The sequence below is a fragment of the Macaca thibetana genome, chromosome 18, assembly GCF_024542745.1.
Source record: "Macaca thibetana thibetana isolate TM-01 chromosome 18, ASM2454274v1, whole genome shotgun sequence".
NCBI lineage: Eukaryota > Metazoa > Chordata > Mammalia > Primates > Cercopithecidae > Macaca > Macaca thibetana.
Window position 1 is genome coordinate 62483197 of NC_065595.1, and position 21426 is coordinate 62504622.

The following is a 21426-nucleotide window of genomic DNA, read 5'->3' on the forward strand; positions in this document are numbered from 1 at the left end:
TGAGCCAAGATTGTGCCATTGCACTACAGCCTGGGCAACAAGAGCAAAACTCAGTCTCAAAAAAAAAAGAAGAAGAAAGAAGAGGAGGAGGAGGAGGAGGAAGAGGAGAAGGAGGAAGGGGGCAGGAGGGAGAAGAGGGGCAGGAGGAGCAGGAGGGGGAGGAGGAGAAAATGTAGAAAGCAAATCTCCTAGTAAATCCAACAAGGATAAAAGAATGGGCAAAAGGAGGAAAAAGATGAATATCAGCGTATCAATCCAAAATGGTCCCAATATCTGACTTGTAGGCTTTTTAAAGAACAGAAACAGGAGGGGAAAAAAAGGTAGGGGAAGGCAGGGGTTGGATATTATCAAATAAATCATACAAGAAATTTCCTGGAGTCAGAAACATGATTTTCCAAATTGAAAGTTCCCACCAGGTGCCCAGCTCAAAGGATGAAGAAATACCTGCACTGCTGTGGACTCCACCTAAGATAGTCACGACAAAAACATGCCAATAGACAACATTAAAGGCTACACAAAGGATTCCAAAATCACCATATGGGCATGGCTACACAAAGCAGGACACACACCATGCCCTCCATCAGATGTACGGCACCTAGTGCCAGCCACTTACCCAACATCATGAGTGTACACAGCTACAGATGATTCTACCTGTGGGGAGAGGCCTCACTAGGCCTGATAAATACCCACTACAGTCTCTGGGTGTTTCTATGCCCTCTGGCCTGCGCAGAATCTGGTGACATACCTGCCTGCTAGCCGGGTGTAAGTAATGAAAAAAGGACAGGGGTGAGGGTTCACTGTGAAGCCAGATAAGGTGGGTACTTCCCGGGTTCCCTCCTAAGAGACTGTGTCTCATCCAAAAACTGAAATGGCAAATCCCAAACCAAGGCGCTTCATCAAGAGATGACAATGAGGTTTTTTAAAAAGAGACAAAGTAAAGGTGCTACAAAAAAAAAAATAGGTGGGGGAAAGGACAGGAAAAGGGGGAAAGGGGCGTAGAGGGAGGGAGAGAGAGAATCAAAAAGCCTTGAGACTCCTCAAAAAAGGGTAACTTCTCAAAAGTAACAATTCTAAAGGAAAACTATTTCCATTTTAGCATTCTATAGCTAGCCTATCAGTTGGGTAGGAGGTTCAAATAAAGACATTTTCAGACATGTAAGCTCTCAAAGAACTTCCTTCATGTAAACCCTTTCTCAAAAAGCTGCTGGAGGATGTGCTCCATCAAAATGGGGAAGCATGCCAAGACAGAAGACAACGCGTAATCCAGGACTCAGAATCCAACACAGGAAATTACTGGGATTCAGGGTGAGTGAGGTGTTGACTGCAGAGTTCTATAGTCCTATCAGAAACTGGGGGCCTGAATCTGTGACTGATACTAAGAAATGTAAACCAAAAAAATAATTGTTGACTCTAGAGAAAAGAAAAATATGAACTGGCGAAGAAATAAAATCACTGCACATGCTTAGCTGTGAACAACATTTAGCCATGAAAATATAAACAATGAATATTAAGAAAATTAGAAAATGGTATTGAGAGCTTAGTATAAAGAAACGTGTGTGTGACAGGAGGGTTATGTAAGAGATGAACCTTCATCTTGCAGAGTAGGAAATCAATAGAGACGGTCTAAAATTAAAAAAACAAGCTACAGTAGTGTATGCATACAGGCACGGCATCAAATCCCACAAGCAACAGAAAAGAAATGAAAGGGGCTTTTGCTAGGGAGCAGTAATCAGCTGTGAGAAAGAGAACTGGGGTTTTTCATTATAAACCTCACAGTACTATATATTTAAATGTTTAAATTACATATAAAAATAATATACCTACAATTTTAAAAGATAAACAGAACTATTACATGATGTAGCTTAATGAATAAGAATCGTATTTACAGAAATGAACACTACTAAGGGAAGGAAAATATGAACACCAAGCAAATATAAGCATTGTAAGGCTTTTTTTGGTTTTGCTTTTAATTAGGAAAAGTTACTTTCCAACTCTCAGGACCAGCACCTGTGGTCCATCTGACCTTTAGGTATGTCTGCAGATACCTTTGTTAGTAAGACAAAACAAACAAACCAGGACACTTAAATACAACAAAGTTATCTAGTTCATTCACTTGGGACAGGGAGATGACCTAAAACAAAAGTCCTATTTCTTGACTGTCATGAAGATAGCACACTTGCGGGGGGGAAGGTCCATTTCCATTCCATGGCAAGGATAGCACTGAAAGATTCAACCAGCATTTAAAAGGATGACCTTCAAAAGACAAAAAAAAAAAAAAAAAAAAATAGCCACCATAGCAATACAGGTGTACCAGTTCCTATGTTTTTCAACTGGCAGAGAATAAAATTTCATGTAGTTTTTTAATTTAAGAAAACTGGTGTCCATTCTAACGAAAATCAATTATTCAAGCTTATAGAAATATGTTAGAGGCCTTATGAATTAATCAGCAAATGTTTTTCTTTTAGTTAAATGTTCACCTGCAATATACTAGGTATAAACACCTGTGCTTTCTAGAAGTCCCATTCTAAATACAAAGATAAGGCTCCTCCTACAGGCCCACACATTAACAAAATTCATGCAGCCATAGACGAAATGATGGCAAAAATCTTAAGGATTACATTTATAAACACATGTCGTGCATAAGATTTATATACAAAATTTCTAACTTTGGCACTATGAGGATAAAGAAATTTCTTTCTTTCTGGGTCAAGAAGGAAATTCTAAGCAAACACATGAAACAGGGTTTTTTTTTTTTTTGAGATAAAAATAAGCTCCCAACTAAACATTAAATTCTCACATTAAAAATATAAGCCCAGAGCTATCTCCAAGATAGTTCCTCAGACTCTCCACAATCGCTCAAGCAGTACTCCATTCTAAGTTCCTCCTTGTCCCTGATTCACAAAACCCTGCTTTATGCAGAAGCAGACCTACTTGATTCCTCTATGACACTATCAGCTACTTCAGGACAAGAGGAATGTTCATTCACCTTTCGCCCTTTGTCCTATGACTCAACACCGGCTCCTCTGGCCTAGTAAGACCTACAGGTGGCTGCAGGCTCCAGTTTAACATATGACCTCATTTAATCCTCAGAACCAGCCTGTCAAGTAGGTACTGTTATCTCCCTATTACAAAAGAGACAACTGAGTAAATGATTCATCAAAAGAATATTCATGAATTTGGGAATTCCTAAAGGTCTATGAGTATATTTCTATTTTAATGAAAGGTTCTTCATCAGAGCTGATATGTCATTCATTTATTCAATTATACTAAGTAAAACACCACTAAAACTCCGTTAGCGGGGAGCTCATCTGCAGATGTAGTTACCAAGTCAGTCAAATGATACAATGAAGAAAGCACTAGTTCAAAAGACAGATCTGCTCAAAGAGAATTCAGATTCTCAATTGTACTAGGGGTTTCCACTGGCTACCAACAATGTGATGGGACCTGGATTTCTGACCTGTTGTGCGAAGTAAAGGACTCCAAACAGAGGGACTGGCTGGAGCCAAGGCAGAAGAACATAAATTGTGAAGATTTCATGGACATTTATCAGTTCCCAAAATTAATAATTTCATAACTTCTTACACCTGTCTTTACTGCAATCTCTGAACATAAATTGTGAAGATTTCATGGACATTTATCACTTCCCTAATAATACTCATAATTTCTTATGCCTGCTTTTACTTTAATCTCTTAATCACGTTATCTTCGTGAGCTGAGAACGTACATCACCTCAAGACCACTACTGTACAATCGATTGTAAAACGTGTGTTTGAACAATATGAAATCAGCGCACCCTGAGAAGAACACAATAATAGCGATTTTCAGGGAACAAGGGAAGATAACCATAAGGTCTGACTGCCTGTGGGATCAGGCAGAATAGAGCCATATTTTTCTTCTAGCAGAGAGCCTATAAGTGGATGTGTAAGTAGGAGAGATATCGCTGAATTCTTTTCCCTGCAAAGAATATTAATAACTGATACCCTGGGGAAGGAATGCATTCCTGGGGGGAGGTCTATAAATGGTTGCTCTGGGAGTGTCTGTCTTATGCAGTTGAGATAAGGACTGAAATACACCCTGGTCTCCAGGAGTACCCTCAGGCTTACTAGGACTGGGAAATTCCAGCCTGGTAAATTCTAGTCAGACCAGTTCTCTGCTCTCGAACTCTGTTTCCTGTAAAGATGTTTATCAAGACAATACATGCACAGCGGGACACAGACCCTCATCAGTAATTCTAATTTTGCCTTTGCCTTGTGATCTTATTGCCCTTTGAAGCATGTGATCTTTGTGACCTACTCCCTGTTCATACACCCCCTCCCCTTTTAAAATCACTAATAAAAACTTGCTGGTTTTGTGGCTCGGGGTTGTCATCACAGTCCTACCAACACGTGATGTCACCCCCAGAGGCCCAGCTGTGAAATTCCTCTTTGTACTCTTTCTCTTTATTTCTCAGACCAGCCGACACTTAGGGAAAATAGAAAGAACCTACGTTAAAATATTGGGGGCTGGTTCCCCCAGTACTGAACAAAGTAAAAGACAGGAAGCTCTATTCAACTCTGAAATTGTTTAACTTAATGATCCTTCTACACACAGTCCAGTGCCATGTAACCCAGGGGTCACAGTGTACACTTACTCAAATCAGGAACTGTCGAAATCACGAGGGAAAATCCTTGAAGAAGGCACCATGTTGGATACTGACATACCATGTCTCACACAGTCCCACTGAGCCCATTTCCTCCTCCCCAACACTAGAACAGTCACCCTCCTATCAGGATGAGCCCGAGAGCAATATTTAGCTTGTTTTAGGGTTCATGTTGTATGAGAAATACAGCTTAGACATTCAATCTATTCTCAGCCCAGCAATATGTTCATGCTGTGAAAGGCAGGCCAAAGAACATCAGGCTCACCTTGTCCAACTCATTCCAGAGCGCACCAAGGCATGGTAGGGCCACATCACCTCCCCGTCTTCCTGGGTGGTATTTCTCCCCTTGACACAACTGCCTTTGAAAACATAAATAACCCAGAGAAACCCACAGCTCCTATAAAGTAGGTGCTATCCCTCTGTTACCCATTTATAGATGCTGACATCTATAAAGAAAAGCTTCAGCTGGGTGCAGTGGCTCATTACCTGTAATCCCAGCACTTTGGGAGGCCGAGGCCGGTGGATCACTTGAGGTCAGGAATTTGAGACCAGTCTGGCCAACATGGTGAAACCCCACCTCTACTAAAAACACAAAAATTAGCAGGGTGTGGTGGCAGGCACCTGTAACCCCAGCTACTAGGGAAGCTGAGGCAGGAAAATCATTTAAACCTGAGAGGCAGACACTGCAGTGAGCCAAGATCACCATCACTGCACTCCTGCCTGGGTGACAGAGCAAGACTCTGTCTCAAAAAGAAAGAAACAAAGGAAAAAAAGAAAAGCATCTCAGCAGGGTACAGTGGCTCATGCCTATAACCCCTCAGCACTTTGGGAGGCTGAGGTGGGAGGAGCACTTGAGCCCAGAAGTTCCAGATCATCCTCAGCTGATATAGCAAGACCCTTATGTCTACTAAAACTAAAATTAGCCTGGTATAGTGGCACATGCCTGTGGTCCCAGCTACTCACGAGGCTCAGGCAAGAGGATTGCTTGATCCCAGGAGTTCCAGGCTGCAGTGAGCTGAGATTGTGCACTGTACTCCAGCCTGGACAACACAGCAAGATCCTATCTTAAAAAAAGAACAAAAAACAAAACAAAACACACATGTGCGCACGCGCACACACACAGCTTATCCAGTTCTACCTAATAAAAGTAACAACGGCCAGGCCTGGTGGCCCAACCCTGCAATCCCAGCACTTCAGGAAGTAGAAAGGGGAAGACTGCTTGGGTCGAAAAGTTTGAGACCAACCTGGGCAACACAGCAAGACCTCATCTCTATAAATAACAATTAACAACAATAATCATAATAAAGCAAAACCAAAACACTAAAATTGATTTAGGGATGATAAAGCAATGCACAGGAACTGTCAGAGTCCTTGGACAGTCGGGCAGCAGAGGAACAAGACAATGTGGTGAGGCAGGTCATTGCTGCCACACGGCTGTGGCCTCTGGCAAATCTCTTTCAGCTTCAGGGTTCTCACCTAGAAAAAAGCATTATTATCTGTACGTTGTACAGTTGTCGTCACTCTTAAAAGATACTTTATGTAAAATACTTAGCAAAGCGCCTAAAGAAGTTGTTCAATAAAGTAACTGTAATGATGATAATCTTTTGCAAATATTAAACACCTCCTCGAAATACCTAGTGTTCCTAAGTAGAAGGCATCAGCACCACTTTACAACAGACTGTCAGTGGACAGACTAGATATTAAAGACCCAAAAATGCCAAATTTCTATATTTCAAATAATGTTACCTAGGTAAGTTATTTTTAATGGCTGAGCCAGTTAGAATATCCTGCAACAGAAGATCAGTCCTTTCTTATAAAGCATTTGTTGATTGGGCACAGTGGCTCACACCTGTAATCTCAGCACAGCTGGTAGATCACCTGAACCCAGGAGAGACCAGCCTGGGCAACATGGCGAAGCCTCGTCTCTACAAAAAAAATACAAAAATTAGCCAAGCATGTGCCGGGTGCAGTGGCTCACGCCTGTAATCCCAGCACTTTGGGAGGCCGAGGTGGACAGATCACAAGACCAGGAGGATCGAGACCATCCTGGCTAACATGGTGAAACCTCATCTCTATTAAAAATACAAAAAATTAGCCGGGCGTGGTGGTGGACGCCTGTAGTCCCAGTTACTTGGGAGGCTGAGGCAGGAGAATGGCGTGAACCCAGGAGGTGGAGCTTGCAGTGAGCCGACATCGCACCACCACACTCCAGCCTGGGCGACAGAGTGAGACTTCATTTAAAAAAAAAAAAAAAAAAAAACTAGCCAAGCATGGTGGCTGTGGCGCAGGCCTGTAGTCCCAGCTATTGGGGAGGCTGAGGTAGGAGGATTGCTTGGGCTGGGGAAGTCAAGGCTGCAGTGAGCCCCACTGCACTCCAGCCTGAGTGACAGAGTGAGACCTTGTCTCTTTTAAAAAAAAAAAAAAAAAAAAAAGAAAAGCATTGGTTTAACACTTTAAATAATAAAAACAGAAAGCTTTCTCTCTCTTTAGTATTTCTCTAAGTAACTCTTACTCTCGAAGTTTATATGTAAATTGACATTATGGCATGCCATTTTCCTGCCTCAGCCTCCCGAGTAGCTGGGACTACAGGTGCCCATCACCATGCCTGGCTAATTTTCTGTATTTTTAGTAGAGATGGGGTTTCACCATGTTAGCCAGGATGGTCTCAATCTCCTGACCTCGTGATCTGCCCACTTCGGCCTCCCAAAGTGCTGGGATTACAGGCGTGAGCCACCACGCCCAATCAGGTACCTATTATTAATTTTTAAAAAAACTGTTTAAAGAGTTTAAAGAAATGTAATACGTGGACAGATGTCTCGGAGTGTTTACAAAGAAAAAAATAACACAGTCTCCTAAAACAAACAAAAGATATATTATATCCCTTATGATGCTAAGGGTAAGCCCAAAAATTTCTTAAGTTATGTTGGCTCATAAGAAAAGCACATTGTTTTACAAAGACCACAAGTTTATAGACTCAACGATCAGGAAAAATATCCATAACAACTTAAGCAGCTCCAAATCAGAGCTTCTAATTCATATTAACAATCTGATGGTTTTGCTGGCACATACCAGACAGCAATTCAAACTCATATAATCAAATGAGCCGATGACCTTATATTGAATAAATTATTTCCAAATACTTTTCTAGAGCTGTTTGCATTCTGGACACCTCCCTTTCAGAATACGTTTAAAGCCATGTCTCCAGTACAGCTGGACATATCTATCTTGCCAGAGCCATAAATGTCATATCATAATGCACTGAATAGACGAGGATGATCTTGGTCAGCATACAATTTTACTGGTTAGTCAGGGGTATATAGAGCGTCTTCTAGGCAAACTGCAATCCCACACTAACCAATGAACTTTTTGTTTATAATTATGATTCCTTTTATAAAAAGAGACCATCTTATTTTAAATTTAAAAACAGATGATTAGGCTGGGCACATGGCTCATACCTGTAATCCCAGCACTTTTGGAGGCCAAGGTGGGTGGATCACTTGAGTCCAGGAGTTCGAGACTAGCCTGGGCAACATGGTGATACCCTGTCCCACGGAAAAGTACAAAAATTAGCTGGGCACAGTGGCGCTTGCCTGTGGTCCCAGCTACTCGGGAGCCTGAGGTGGGAGGATCACCTGAGCCCCAGAAGCGGAGGTTGCAGTGAGCCTCGATTGCACCACTGCACTCCAGCCTGGGCAACCAAGTGAGACCTTGTCTCAAATAAAATAGAAGTTTAAATCAATATTCTAAGGTTATTTATCCCTTTCATTTTATTTCAGAAACAGGTAAAGGCAAAAATTCAATCTGTCACTAACAAAGTTACTTTGTACCATATATCTATTTTTTGGGCAGTAAAAGTTTCTGAAGGATGCTTTCCCCATCTTTAGCTCCTCCCTTCATCTAATACAGCTTAGTCATAACCACCAAAGCCAAATAATTTTTAAACCTAGATCCTTCCCTCCTTCCCACTTACTCATGTATTTATTTATTTAGACTCAGGGTGCCACTGTGTCATCCAGCAGTGGCGTGAAAATGGCTCACTGCAGCCTCAACTCCTCAGCTGAAGCCATCCTCTGACCTTAGCCTCCCGAGCAGCTGGGATCACATAGGTGCCCACACTACCACAGCTGGCTATTTTTGTTTTTTTTTTTGTTTTTTTTTTTTTGTTTTTTTGGAGAGACAGCTTCTTGTCATGCTGTCCAGGCTGGTCTCGAACTCCCGGGCTCAGGCCTCATACCCACTTCAAAATCAACAGATCTGTCTGGATGCGGTGGCTCACGCCTGCAATCCCAGTACTTTAGGAGGCCAAAGCAGGAGGATCACTTCAGCCCAGGAGTCTGAGACCAGCCTGGGCAACATAGGGAGACTTCTCTCTTTCAAAAGAATTGTTTCCTATTTTTTTTTTCCCCTTGGACGGAGTCTTGCGCGATCTTGGATCACTGCAACCTCCGCCTCCCAGGTTCAAGCGATTCTCATGCCTCAGCCTCCCGAGTAGCTGGGATTACAGGTGCCTGCCACCATGCCCGGCTAATTTTTGTATTTTTATTGGAGACAGGGTTTCACCATATTGGCCAGGCTGGTTTTGAACTCCTGACCTCAGGTGATCCGCCTGCCTTGGCCTACCAAAGTGCTGGAATTACAGACGTGAGCCACCATACCCAGCCAAAACAAAAAAATGTTTTAAAAACAAAAATAAATGAAATAAAATCAATAGATCCTCTCTCCCCATGGCCATATTTCAAAGATGTCGGTGTTTAAATGTTCTTTCCTCCCCTCCTTAAATCCTACTTTCTCTTGTAGAATTTGCAAACCTTAAAGGCTGTATTCTTTTTTTTTTTGTTTTTCAGAGTCTTGCTCTGTTGCCCAGGCTGGAGTGCAGTGGCGTGATCTCGGCTCACTGCAACCTCCACCTCCTGAGTTCAAGCAATTCTCCTGTCTCAGCCTCCCGAATAGCTGGGATTACAGGCACGCACCAGCTAACTTTTATAGTAGAGATGGGGTTTCGCCATGTTGGTCAGGGTGCTCTTAAATTCCTGAACTCAGGTGATCCACCTGCCTCCCAAATTTCTGGGATTACAGGTGTGAGCCACCGAGCCTGGCCCAATGCTAGATTCTTATTACCTCCATTCAACACTCTCCATCTCCCCCTCTACTCCTCCTTAGTTTAACATTTACAGATAGCAAAGAAGGCAGACTGGTATTATCCACAGGGAGCGTCAGAAAACTGAGGAAATACTATATTACTTACCCTACTACTGATTAAAACCTAGAGGAAAGCCACAGATAAACCTTGAGAGCAAATGCAAGACAATACAGAGAGCACAAAACAACAGTATCAACACAAGAAAACTGAAATAAGAAATTCAGATTTGCTAAAGGATTAGAATGGATCACTACAGCAGATTATTCAACAGGAAAGATTTTTTTAAATGCTAAAAGCTAAAAACAACTTATAAATCACTAATTAATTTATATCGTTCCTGGTTAGAAAAAATAAGGCAGTTCAGACAATTACATATATTACTAAACAAGAAAATTAAGAGACTTGGTAGCAAAGATATGAAGGCAATGGAGTCAAATTTAATATAAGTTACTGTTCAGAAAATTAAGTACCAAAATACAGATTTTCTAAACTGTTTATATATGCCAAGAAATCAGAAAAAGGCAAGGTTGGGAAGGCAACCCACAGCTATCCAAGCACCACAAGGTGTGCTTTCCTGTGAGCCAATGTTTCTCCTCCAAAGAAGTTAGAAAAAGCCTACTGTGGATAGCTCATGTTGTAAATATATGACACGACAGGTAACTACAAACACTAAGTAGTGACCGAGCACAGTGACTCACCTGTAATCCCAGGACTTTGGGAGGCCGAGGCAGGCGGATCACCACGTCAGGAGATCAACACTATCCTGGCTAACACAGTGAAACCCCGTCTCTACTAAAAAATACAAAACATTAGCCAGGTGTGATGGCACGTGCCTGTAGTCCCAGCTACTCAGGAGGCTGAGGCAGGAAAATCGCTTGAACCTGGGAGGCGGAGGTTGCAGTGATCTCACAACACTGCACTCCAGCCTGGGTGACAGAGCGAGACTTCATCTCAAAAAACAAACAAAAAAACACTAGTAAAATTCTAAATTCAAAGATTATAAAAATAGGACCATTTTTTGTTTGTTTGTTTTTTGAGACGGAGTCTCGCTCTGTCACCCGGGCTGGAGTGCAGTGGCAGGATCTCGGCTCACTGCAACTTCTGCCTCCTGGGTTCAAATGATTCTCATGCCTCAGCCTCTCGAGTAGCTGGGTCTACAGGCATGCATAACCACACCTGGCTAATTTTTTTTTGTATTTTTAGTAGAGACGGGGTTTCACCACATTAGCCAGGCTGGTCTTGAATTCCTGACCTCAAGTGATCCGCCCGCCTTGGCCTCCCAACGTGCTGGGATTACAGGTGTGAGCCACCAGGCCCAGCATTCTTCCTCATTTCTTGTTAACAATTTTAACAACATAAACTGACAAACCTGCTCACCGAAATACAGCATTCAAAGGCTTTAGCAGAAAAAGACTGAATTGCAGTCAGTGAATCAAATTAGTAAAAATGTTTACTTTATCATCATTTTAATCCTGAAAGTGACATTAAGAGTTTTATCTTGTATTAAAACACAGTGTACCTCCTAACAGATTTTTTTTCTTCTCCTTCCTTTCTGACTGAGAAGTTGAGCAGTGCCAGATGCCCAAACCCAGCTTCCACCACTTTCCTGCTGAAAATCAAGAGCAACGCAGCCCACGGAGTGGCCCCGGCAGGATTCTGGCCATCTCCCCACTACACATGGGTTGCCACTGACTCTGCTTCATTTGGACCCCAGGGTGAGCAACTCACTCACGCTTGTCTTGAAACACACGTGTAATAAATGTTTAGTGTTAGTAATAGTGTGTTACTAAAATGAAGACTCAAGCCAGCAGCAGGGGAGGTGGATTCCAAAAATCACTTAATTATCAAAGCCACTAAAGCCAAGTTATTCCAATGTCTTATTACCAAGATATAGCCATAAAACTTACTTCTCCAGGCTATAATAAATACCTTCACACTCTTCAAGTTTTAAAGACGCATTCTATATAGGATTCTGCCAACTGGTGGCTCTGTCTACCAACTTGTGAGCTGTTTCATCATGAAGGAGGCAAATGGTAGGTCACAAGACTCTGGGTCTCATTCAGAAGTATAAAAACTTACCAAGCAGTGAAGGGTATTCGAGAGAGAGAAACAGGATTTCAAAATGAAGATTCCAAACCACTGCCTACCAATCTGGCACGGCAAGTCGGGCAAATACACACTCAATGACAGTCACTGGGGTCAGAGTAAAAAGAAATGGATTTAAATTAAAGATGGAAAGACTTAAAATCAGGCTTAAAGAAAAACCTCCTGATTTAAATTGCTAAGCACCTACAGGAGATAACCAAATCTACCTCTTACCACCAATCTATCAACAAGACAAAGTCTCCAGCTAAGCGTTACTGTGCTGATACATATTAGGAAATATGTACCCAAAGCACAGAAAAATAGCTGTTGACACAGAGAACCAAGTCATAATGTAATATTAATAAAGTAAACATTTGACCTTTTACCACCTCTAACACGTGGCACCACCAGGAATATTCATCCATGCCTCACCATTCAGGGAAGGTAAGTGAGCTCACTCAGGAAGTGCCACCGGCTTCCAGGTCACTGGTAAGGACGAGCTGCCTGCTGCCTCTACCTTCATTCAACAGACCTCGACCGAATCGCATCCCAAAGCCGGCTATGTGCTTGGAACTTACTGAGCAGCTATGGATTCTGGCTTTCAGGAACTCTGGGTCCAGTCCTTAAAATCAAAAGTACTAAACACAGGGCGATGAGAACCTCTATTGCTACATTCTCCTAGCAATAAAGGAGACAAAGCCCCAGCTGACTCTATTATTTGCTTCTTAACAGTGCTTTACTGTAGTGTTCAAGGGTTTTCAAACACTTCATTTCCAGCTTCTCTTAAGCATAATGCGTCCCTATTGACTCTCAACTGTGCCATCAAACGTTAAAACAGAACCTGTCGTTTCATTTCTAACATTCTATGGCTACCTCTATCAAAAGCTGGGCATGGAGGTACTTCAGTCTGGCCAGGGCGGTTGCTCAGGCCTGTAATCCCAGCACTTTGGGAGGCCGAGAGGGGTGGATCACCGAGGTCGGCAGTTCCAGACTAGCATACAAAAATTTGCTGGGTGTGGTGGCTCATGCCTGTAATCCCAGCTACTCGGGAGGCTGAGGCACAAGAATCGCTTGAACAGAGGAGGCAAAGATTGCAGTGATAGGAGATCGCGTAACTACTCTCCAGCCTGGGCGACAGAACAAGACTCTGTCTCGAAATAAAAGAGATGCTTCAGTCTGACATACCACAATCAACTACAATTTAATTGGAGGGAAGAGCCGACGTTGGACGGCTTTCACATGCAACTTCACACTGTTGTTTTTCTCCTCTGGCTGGGTATGGCCTGAGGATGACTGCCCTCCAACAACTGAGGATGCTGCAGGAGGACCAGCCCAGCACCTGTCTCCGTCCCCTGCACTGTGCGGCCGGCTCTGCCGCTTCTCCCCTGCTTCAGCATCACCTGCCACACTTCGTCTCAATCTTAAGCCACTGAGAACGATCAACACCAGACCGTTAAAACATAAACCAGTATGGGCCACTAAATAATTCGTAAATATTTCAAAATGTATTTCAAAACCGACTTTGTATGGTCAAAACATTATATTCTAGCCAGTCCAAGTTTTAATAAACAGTAACACCCAGCATCACTACTGGGCAAAGAACTTCAACAGGGCCTACCTTGACACCAAGTCTAGAGCCTCCTTTCCAATTAAAAAAAGTGGATAAGCCCCAAATGTGCATTAAAAATTAGTTTGGCCATTTGCTAGGTAGTCCTTCAAAGTATTTCCAAGTATTCAGAGTTCCAGTACCTTTCTGAAAGAAAGGTGATCTTTCTGGTACTGGTTTGCATAATTATGCCTAAAAAATGTCATCTTGAATTTTCAATGAAAAGTCTTAAAATATTCAGGCGAGTGGAAAAAATGGTGATCCGCTGGCGTTAGAAGTTGACAGAGAGGCTCTCAGTACAAACTGTATCTGAACATGTTCCTTACAAATTAAGATCTGCACCGGGGGCTGGGGGCTTTGAGAAAACCAACCACATTTGAACCCGGTCCACACGGCCTGAAGGCGGAGGTGCGGGGCAAAGCGCCGGGGGGAAGAAATACCAGCAACTCCGCTGCCCCTGCCTCGCCGCGGATCACGTGCCCGGCGCCCCCTCCCCCAGGGCCGGGGGCGGGATAGAGACGCGGCCTCCCGCGCGCCTTCCGCACTCCCCTCCGCGCCCCAAACCCGGGGGCCGGGGTGGTCTCGGGTAACCATCCCCAGGGCGGCGGGGGAGCTGCGCGGGGTCAGAGTCCTCAGCAGCCACCACCGATGCCCCGCCGCCCCCGGCTCCCCGCGCACCCGGCGGGTCGGTCCTGCGGCGGCGGCGGGGGCCGCGTCTACGTGGCGCGGTCGCGGCGAGGCGGGGACTGGGGCGCGGGGACCGGAAAGCAGGGACTGGGGCGCGAGGAGGGGACGTCTCAGCCCGCGTCGCCCCGGAGGGTCCCGGCCTCCAGCAGGACAGCCCCGGGCCCGCGCCGCCCCGGAGGGTCCCGGCCTCCGCAGGACAGCCCCGGGTCCGCGCCGAGGGGAGGCCCCCAGGCGCAGACACTCGCCGCCAGCCCCGGAGGGACGCCGGTGAGGAACCCGGCCCGCGCCCACTTACCTGCCGCGGCTCCGCTCCCGGCCCGCGGGCGGCTCAGGGGAGGCGGCGGCTGGACTGCGACGGCTAGGACCCGCCGGGGAGGGAAGCCGAGGGGGCGGGGTCGGCCGGGGGCGCGCGCAGGGTCGGGGCGCCAGCAGCCGCCGCGGTCTCGGAAGCCGCCTGGGCCGCAGCTGAGTCGGGCGGCCCTCATGAATGGGACGCGGCGGCTGCGGCGGCCGAGCCGGCAGCGGGCGGGCGGGCAGCGCGCAGGCCCCGCCCCAGCCACGTGACGCGCGCTCCCGGCCGCGCGCCGCGCCCCAGCAGGCAAGCGGCAGGCGTGCGGCTTCTCACCGCTCCCAGTCCCGGGGCTGCGGGCCTGGGCCCCTAGCCGAGTGAGGGCGGGGCCTCGATTTTCTACTGCCTCGGGCGACAGGAGCGTTACTTTAAAAAAAAAAAAAAGTTTTTCCGGTCCCCAAGGCAACCCTGCGGCGGGTCACGTGGGACTGAGAGCCCAATTGCCAAAAAGGAATATCAAAGTGCAAAGAAAGTCTAGGGAATGAATGTTTTATAATCCCCTTTTGATCACTAGTAGTAGCACATCTCCTGTGCTTACTTACATCCCCACCAAAAAAAAACAAAAAAAAATCCTATTACACAACTGATATTTTTAAATATGTCAGGGTTCTTTTGTTGCTTTTTGTTTATTCTTTTTATCGAGGCAGGGTCTCGGTGTGTTACCCCGGCTGGTCTCCGTGTGTTACCCCGGCTGGTCTCCAACTCCTGGGCTCAAGCATCCTCCCACCTCGGCCTCCCAAAGTACTGGAATTACAGGCATGAGCCAGCGTCCCCAGCATTAAAATATACTTTTTAAGAAATGGGTGACTCACGCCTGTAATCCTAGCACTTTGGAAGGCCGAAGTGGGCGGATCACTTGGGGTCAGGAGTTCGAGACCAGCCTGGCCAAAATGGAGAAACCCCGTTTCTGCCGGGCGCGGTGGCTCAAGCCTGTAATCCCAGCACTTTGGGAGGCCGAGGCGGGTGGATCACGAGGTCAGGAGATCGAGACCATCCTGGCTAACACGGTGAAACCCCGTCTCTACTAAAAATACAAAAAACTAGCTGGGCGTGGTGGCGGGCGCCTGTAGTCCCAGCTACTCGGAGGCTGAGGCAGGAGAATGGCGTGAACCCGGGAGGCGGAGCTTGCAGTGAGCCGAGATCGCGCCACTGCACTCCAGCCTGGGCGACACAGCGAGACTCCGTCTCAAAAAAAAAAAAAAAAAAAAAACCCGTTTCTACTAAAATACAAAAAACCAGCCGGGCGTGGTGGCGCGTGCCTGTAATCCCAGCTTCTCAGGAGGCTGAGGCAGGAGAATCAGTTGAACCGGGGAGGCGGAGGTTGCAGTGAGCCGAGATTGCGCCATTGCACTCCAGCCTGGCGACAGAGAGACTCCATCTCAAAAAGAAAAGAAAAGAAATGCGGCCGGGCGCAGTGGCTCACGCCAGTAATCCCAGCATTTTGGGAGGCTGAGGCGGGTCGATCGCCTGAGGTCAGGAGTTGGAGACCAGCCTGGCCAACATGGCAAAACCCCGCCGCCACTAAAGATACAAAAATTTGCCGGGCCTGTTGGCACGCCTGTAATCCCAGCTACGTGGGAGGCGGAGGCTGTAGAATCACTTGAACCCGGCGGGCAGAGGTTGTAGTGAGCCCAGACGCCACTTCCCTCCAGCCTGGGAGCGAAACTCTGTCTCAAAAAACCAACCAACCAACCAAACAAACAAACTAGATTGCTGATGTTGTATACTATTGGTGCACACTGGTTTTTAATTTGCAGCCTATTCTATTATTATTCTATGATTGAAAGTAATGAACAGAAGCCTATGTTATTTCTATATAAATGCCAGTTAATTTATGAGGTGCATCTTGTGTGTGATCATTGATACAGTTCTGAGGGTACTGAAATAGGCATTTGCATACACAAAGCTGTTGCGTGAAGGACAGGGCTGCAGTCCAGTTTCTTCCCAGTAGTGCCTAGTGTAGCTGGGCGGTGCTTGGATCCAGGGAGCAGGCGACCACTTCCTCACTTAAGTTCCTTCTGCTTTTCTCTGAAACTCAATCAAGTTTTGCCCCATCTGTAATCAAGGCCCTACAGAAACATAGGTAGTTGCAGTGGCACACGCCTACTAGGAATTTTCCTCATTTCACTGCTTCTCACTTGGCTTCACAAGTAAAATAAAAATTTAAGAGGACTAAAATATCCCCCTCCATATTCAATGGATTTTATAAATATGGAGAAGAAAAATTAAAGCTAGAGAGAGAATTTAATCCTCAGTTTCTACGTCAATAAAATAAAGATAGTAGTGTCTTTCTTACAGAATTGTTTTGTGGATTCCCCGTGATAACTTATAAAGTGCCTACTTTAGTGTCTGCAACGTGGAACAGGCTGTTAGTGTTTATTTTCTTTCCTTTCTTCCATTTTTCCCACTTAGACTTTTCCTGTTTCTCTCAGGCTATTTTCTCTATCTCTGCCTTGGGAGGGAAATATTCTGCCAAGCTCCCTTCCTTCCTTTCATCATTCAGGAAGCCCTAGAGCTCCCCTCCCTTCCTCCAAACAACCTTGCGTTTGAGACCCCACTCAGAACGAGTGGTTCAAGTTGCTAGTATTTTCCTCATTTTCCCCATGTCTACTAGCTTACAACACCACTTAAGCAAAGCGGTGACTCATTAAGTGTTTGTTGCATGATGAATCCCTGCACCTCCTGGGCTAGGAGATCTGGAGGGGCCACCCCAGGGCCACCTACTCCACGGGAGTGTCAGAGGAAGAAAGGGCTTCCTTCCACTGGCCTCTGACCCACCGCCTTCCAGCTCCAAGGTGAGGAGCCTCACTCCACTAATCGTCCCCTCTTCCTCAACTCTGGCTTCATTCCTGCTCTTGAAAAAGCAGCTTTCGTGGCCCCTCGGTTCCCCCTCAGGCTATTGACTTACCACACAGCTTCTCTTTCCACCCAAGCTACCTGAAAGAGTTTCAGGTTTTCTCCCGTCTTCACAGGCTTGCTCCTCCTTTAACCCTGAAACTGCTCAAGCTAAAGTCACCGATGACCTTCTGGTTGCTGAATACAACAGACCCCTTTCATGTCACATGCCTCATGATCTCTGCAGGGCGAGATGCTCTTGATATTATTTCCTTCTTGAAACTCTCTCCTCCCCTCATCAGTGGGAACTCCTCTGAATTCTACATGCCTGTGCTCAGTGGCTTTCAACGCCTCAACCAGCAAGGTCCAGTGATGTCAGATTCAAACCCATTATTTGTGCTGCTTCAAACCTGCTCCAACTGAATCTCCTATCCTGGCTGATGGCACTGTCATCTGTTTAGTCATCCCTGCCAGAAACCTAGAGGGGAGTCTCATTTCCCTCTACCCCCATGCTGCCTCCATCATTCCTCCTCATGATTCCTACTCTTCCTGAGGGAATTCGTGTCACTCCTGCTCTAGCTCTCTGCAGAGCTACTGTATTGGCCGCTTTGAGGGCTCTCCTCCGCCGCACCACTCACCCCTGCTTGTGATTAGGCCCTCGCCATCTCTCTTGTGGTCCATTGTAGGAATATGCCAACTGGTCTCGCTGCCCTCTTGTCCTGCCCAATTCCAAGCATCCTCTACTCTGAATTGCAGACCTGGCCATGGCACAGGTGGTTGGCAACCCATTGTCTTGACTAAACCAGCCAAGTTCCCTAGCATGGCATCCAGCGTGCTCCTTTTCCGTCTGATTTTCTCTCCTGCACCTTCTAGTCTGTATGCTTCAGCCATTCCATCATCCCTTTTGCAACAGGATTTTTTTTTTTTTTTTTGGAGACAGGGTCTCACTCACTCTGTTGTTCAGGCCAGAGTGCAGTGGTGTGATGACGGTTCACTGCAACCTCAAACTCCTAGGCTCAATGAAGCCTCCCACCTTAGCCACCCAAAGTACTGGAATTACAGGCTTGAGCCACGGTAGCTGGGAAGAATAATTTTTCATATATTAACTTCTGTGTTTTTCCTTAGGGTTCTCTCTTTCTTCTTCTCCTTATAAGAATGCACCCAGGCATTCTGCTTGTCTCAGGAGGTTGTTGGCAGAGTGGAAAGCAGAAGTTGTCTGCAAGACATTTCCTTCCTGTCTTTTATTTCCAAAACTCTGTGCTCAGTGAGGAACCTATCTAAGTCAAGGGGGAGAGGGCCACGGAGAAAGCATATCTTTGAGGGAATCTGGAAAGCAGAGAGGGATTTTCTCTAGAGTAAGAATCAAGCCTGGAGTTGGAAGGAGGTGGTCCTATGCCCTCCTGTCTGGCAGCTCTCAGGGGAGGTCATTCAGCCTTAGAAAAATAGCTTTTTTGTTCCCAGCTTCTGCAAACCTTTCTCTGTGAGGACAGAGAATAGCCAGCAGTTTCTGTACCATCCCTGTGTGCCCAGCTCTTCTAGTAATTCAACTTCTATCGTTAACACCAGTTTATAGATGAAGGAACTGCAGCACTGAGATGTTGAGTGACTTGCCTCAGATCTCACAGCTTATCAGCAGGGATGCTAGAATTTGCCTCCAGCCCTCCTTGACTCCTAAACCTCTATTTTTTTATTCTCTTTCTAAAAAAGTTATTATTTAGCCATCAAATGAATGAACCAAAACTATTTTTTTGTAATTTATTTTTAGTAGAGATGGGGTTTTGTCATGTTGGTCAGGCTGATCTTGAACTCCTGACCTCAAATGATCTGCCCACCTTGGCCTCCCAACGTGCTGGGATTACAGGCGTGAGCCACCCAGCCCAACACAAACCTGTATTTTTACCTCCCACTACCTTCCCTCAATTGCCCTACTGCCCTACCCCAGTCAATGTATTTTTTCTTGTGTCTCAGTCCACCTTGTACAGATCACAGTTATAGTACTTATTATACACATAGTAGGTGCTCAATAAATATGTGATGAAAAAATAAGTGAAGATTTCTATTTCATCTAATATGCTCAGCTGGGTATCTAGACCAACCTTCCCACGCTGAAAACAAAAACACAAATACTGGGCAAAATAATAAAAATATATTCTGGAAGGTATCTATAAACTGGCAAGAAATTAAGAAATTGCCCCAGGACAGGGTGAAGGTCAGAACCCAGAGAGGTAAGCCGAGCCCAAAGCCGGCATATGCCTGGAGAGTTTTTGCTGGATCTAGTGAGTTTGAATGTTGATTTTTGAAGCCTTGGGAGTTTTGTGCAGCAGAAGTAAAGGTTAGTATGTACTTGAAGTGGGGAGATTAATAGAAGACCCAATAAAGGTAGAATTGCAAAAGCAAAATAGTAGAATAAAAAAAAAATTACTTCTCAAGACAACGGAGAAACCTCACTAAAGCTGGTCACATATGAACATATAAAACACATACAGGCCAGGCGCAGTGGCTCACACCTGTCATCCCAGCACTTTGGGAGGCCAAGACAGGCAGATCACTTGAGGTCAGGAGTTCGAGGCTAGCCTGGCCAACATGGTGAAACCCATCTCTACGAAAAATACAAAAATTAGCCAGGTGTGGTGGTGCACACCTGTAGTCCCAGCTACTCAGGAGGCTGAGGCAGGAGAATCACTTGAACCCAGGATGCAGAGGCAGTGAGCCAAGATCGGGCCACCTGCACTCCAGCCTGCGCAACAGAGGTAGACTCCATCTCAAAAAATAAAATAAATAAATAAATAAAATAAAATAAAATATATAAGCAAGTCTCAACAAATCTGAAAATTTTGAATGCATTGGCTGGGCACATTGGCTCACAACTGTAATCCCGGCACTTCAGGAAACCAAGTCGGGAAGATCGCTTGAGCTGGGGAGGATCGCTTGAGCTCAGGAGTTTGAGACCAGCCTGGGCAGCACAGAGGCCTCATCTCTACTAAAAATGTAAGAAATTAGCTGGCTGTGGTAGCGTGTGCCTGTAGTCCCAGCTACTCGGGAAGCTGAGGTGGGAGGATTGATCGAGCCTTAGAGGTTAAGGTTGCAGTGAGCCCAGATTGTACCACTGCACTCCAGCCTGGGCAATAGAGTACAACCCTGTCTCAAGAAGAATGAAAGAGAGAGACAAAAGAAAGAAAGGAAAATGTTTATCATACAGACTGTGTCCTCTGATCACAATGCAATTAAGACAAGAATAAACTCTTTTTTTTTTTTTTTTTTTTTGAGACGGAGTCTCCAGGCTGGAGTGCAGTGGCCAGATCTCAGCTCACTGCAAGCTCCGCCTCCCAGGTTTACGCCATTCTCCTGCCTCAGCCTCCCGAGTAGCTGGGACTACAGGCGCCGGCCACCGCGCCCGGCTAGTTTTTTTGTATTTTTTAGTAGAGACGGGGTTTCACCGTGTTAGCCAGGATGGTCTCGATCTCCTGACCTCGTGATCTGCCCGTCTCGACCTCCCAAAGTGCTGGGATTACAGGCTTGAGCCACCGCACCCGGCCAACAATCAATTTTTTTAAGAAGTAACTAGAAAAACCTATTTGGAAATCCATGGGCCAATGAACAGCACTATGGAAATGTGACAACATTTAAATGCTATATATCAAATATTTGATACTATATATGAAAATATGAGGGATAAAACTGAACAAGTTGTTAAGGGGAAACTTATAGACCTAAAAGTTTATATTACAAGAGAAAATTGTTTGAAATGTAAAGAGCTAAAAAGTTAGAAAAAGAACAGGAAATTAAAGTCATATGGAAGAAAAGAAATAATAAAGATAAAATTTTAAAAATAGTAAAATCGAAAGCAAACGTGCGATAGAAAGAACCAACTAAGCCAAACACTGCATTTGTGAAAGACAAATATTACAAACTTCTGGTGAAAAATGATCAGGGATAAAAGAGAAGGCACAACACACAATGTGAAGCATAAAGAGAAAGCTATAATCACACATGATGTAGAACTTACAAAGGTAAAAGAACTTTGTGAAGTTCCAAGAAACGTAAATTAATAAAACTGAAACTCCTAATTGTCCAAGAACTTGAAT

General features: G+C 45.2%; 2 protein-coding genes across 8 annotated transcripts in view; one reads left to right on the top strand and one right to left on the bottom strand.

Moving 5' to 3' along the window:
- The window catches only part of LOC126941171 (myosin regulatory light chain 12B), a 392918-nt gene that overhangs the window by 116155 nt on the left and 255337 nt on the right, over positions 1-21426 (top strand). Inside the window, exon 1 of one of the 5 annotated variants that reach the window (XM_050767496.1) lies at positions 958-967. The exons of 3 other annotated variants lie outside the window; for them this stretch is intronic. The gene's annotated coding sequence lies outside the window, so the exon portion shown is untranslated. Of the gene's footprint in view, positions 1-957; positions 968-13967; positions 13978-21426 lie in introns of those variants that run through there. One more of the 5 variants, XM_050767502.1, reaches the window with a different exon arrangement.
- LPIN2 (lipin 2) overlaps positions 1-21426 on the bottom strand; it is a 105520-nt gene that overhangs the window by 78354 nt on the left and 5740 nt on the right. Inside the window, exon 1 of one of the 3 annotated variants that reach the window (XM_050767455.1) lies at positions 14453-14674. The exons of 1 other annotated variant lie outside the window; for it this stretch is intronic. The gene's annotated coding sequence lies outside the window, so the exon portion shown is untranslated. Of the gene's footprint in view, positions 1-4904; positions 4929-14452; positions 14675-21426 lie in introns of those variants that run through there. One more of the 3 variants, XM_050767459.1, reaches the window with a different exon arrangement.